Source organism: Macadamia integrifolia, unplaced genomic scaffold, assembly GCF_013358625.1.
Source record: "Macadamia integrifolia cultivar HAES 741 unplaced genomic scaffold, SCU_Mint_v3 scaffold_138A, whole genome shotgun sequence".
Lineage (NCBI taxonomy): Eukaryota > Viridiplantae > Streptophyta > Magnoliopsida > Proteales > Proteaceae > Macadamia > Macadamia integrifolia.
In genome coordinates this window covers 1,141-3,931 of record NW_024870622.1, presented here as the reverse complement: position 1 = coordinate 3,931, position 2,791 = coordinate 1,141, and positions in this window count along the sequence as shown.

Genomic DNA, 2,791 nt, shown 5'->3' with positions numbered 1-2,791 from the left:
TGATCAAAATCGATACTAATCCAACCCAACCAATCCGAATTGATCTAATCGGAATACAAAAATAACACATTAAATAAACCTATAATCTATAGTTATAGTCATGAAATACTCATCCACCCTATTGCTATTGATCAACTGTCCAATACCTTTTAGGGTAAAAATCTTTGCTTTAAAAGCATAATACCAAACTATTGATTTGGTTTTTCTAGTATAGAAAACTAGGTCTTTGAGGCATATATAGACTTCCATATTCTCAAGCCACTTTTAAAGGCATTCAATTTAATGGTTTAACTCAAGGAAGAATAATCCATTCAATATATAATTAATGCATGTAACATCAATAAAATTAAAACTAATATTACTTCACTAACCATTAAACGTAACCAGAGTATTAACCGAACTACATTCTCAACCTTTGGATTTGGAATGCACTAGTCCACTCAAAAACTACAATGACTGTGGGAACTCTTTAACTTCAAAAATTATTGCCACTTTTGAATGAATAACAACTTCTAGGTTAAAGTCTACTTAAAGTACACTTGAATTTATGCTATCTTTGATAATGTCGCATTTGGGCAAGCATTACCTAATTCCTACCAATAATTTTCTATATCTTTGAAAATAAGACAAAACCTTTGAGTTACAAATCTATTATAGTAATTTTAGATTTTACCACTTTGGTGGGTTTCATTCAATCCACTGCAATAATTACATTTGACAGCTTAAATTTGTGGGTTATTTAAACATGAACTAAATATCAATTTACATGTAAAATAAAAAGCATGTAACTATTAACAAATGCTCAATTATCAATTACTTCAAGAGTGCCAACCGGAACTACATTCCTGACCTTTGGGTCTAAAATATACTGGTCCACTCAAGTTTCTGCTATTACTGCGAGACTTCTTATAACTTTCAAAAAAATACCACTATCTTTGGATGAACAACATCTTCTAGGTTGAGAAATCCCTATTCTATTTTTCACTTGCTTTAACTTTAACTTCTTTTTGATAATGTCATCTTTGGGTGAATATTAGCAACCTTGCTACCAACCATTATTCTCTGTCTTTTCAAACAAAAAAGACCTTTGATTTTTATTCTATTACAATAAGGTTGAACTTTAACACTTTGGTGGATTCCATCAAATCTTACTGCAATGGTCTACAAATTCATTCCGACAGCTAAAAGTGGGATTGTTTAAGCATGAATAAAAAAAAAACTCATAAATAAAAGCATGAACTATCATTACCAATAATAAACAAGTTCATATTCTGATATGCAAGTCATGTATGAGTTGATTTTCTTTTATTTTTTTTCAATTAATAAGAAAAGTATGAAGAATCATAAAACACCCATATTTGTAACTTATACAAAACAGACCATAAAAGTTGATCAAAACTAGACTTATAATATATCAAAACGAAGAGCACGAAAAATTGGACTCAACGCAAAAAACTAGGGTGAAAAATTCTTCACCGTTTACCTGTGCAAGCCCTTTGAAGTTGCAAAAAAAAAAAAAAAGATCAAAATCAATATGGTTTGCCTAAACCAACCGGTTTGGACAATTAGTTCAGGTCAAAATTCGGGTCTTTGGGTCAGGTATCTGGGTTAAATTTTGGGTCAAATGGTCAACGACCCGATCAATCTTTGACCGAGTCAAATAGGGTTGGCCATGGGTTGACCCATTGCACCTCCGGGTTAACTTGAAAACCCTATCGAGTTAACCCGGTGATGGCTCGTTGTCGTAATTTTTTTTTTATTATAAAAAATTCTCTCTCCTCTGATAACCAAATTTTGTACAGAGTGTGCCAACACGTCCAGAGGTTTTTGATGACATACGACATACCACTGTGATCGTCTTCTTGTCCTCTACAACTTTTGTGAAGAAAATTTTTCTATCCGAGACCTTTAAGTGATGGTAAAATTACGATTTCCATGATTTGGGACCCAAACCCTATACAAAAAAAAAATCTTTGATTTTTTTTTATTCTAACACCATAAGGGTTGGCTCTAATACCAATTATTGGGGATTCTTTACTATAGAATTATATGAATAATCTCATTGATAGTAGAATACAAGAATCATAAACCAATCATAAAAGATTAACTATAGGTGTAGTCCCTAAACAAAAAACATATAAACATATAGATTTACCCCATACATGATAATCAATTGAAGTAGAAGAATACTTGTGTGTAAGTTTAGAAGTCCTATAAGTATTGATCACGTAATTCTTTCCTTTATGCTTGAAGATTAGTCACATAAAGATTGTAACAAAGAACTACACAATGGAGTCCCAGTTGCTAAGATCTTTTGCAGCCTTTCACCCTTGGAATACTCTCACATGCACTATTCCTATGGGGGAGTCCGTGCTTCTAAAACCATGAAGGTGGTAAAGTGACGACTGTAGAGACCTTTAGTTTTATTAATAATAGAATCCCTAAAATCCTAATTCATTCCCACAATGGATTGGACTAGGAGTTTCCTAATCATAGTGGGTCTATAATTGCTTAGGCCCAATGGATCAATCGGTATTAGTTAAACCAATATAAAAATCCTAAAAATCACACCTAAAAAAAATTAGTTTCAAAAGACCGCATAGATAACGCAATTAATACTCATTGGATGAACAAAGAGTTGATGCACATACCACTTTAACTTATTTGCTTTCACATGCATTCTCTTTCTTCTTTCTTTTTCTGATAGAAATTCTCTTTCTTCTTTCGATTATAGAAAGAGGGAGAGAGCGAGGGTGAGGGTGTAACATAAAAGGTTTTTTTTTTTTTTTAG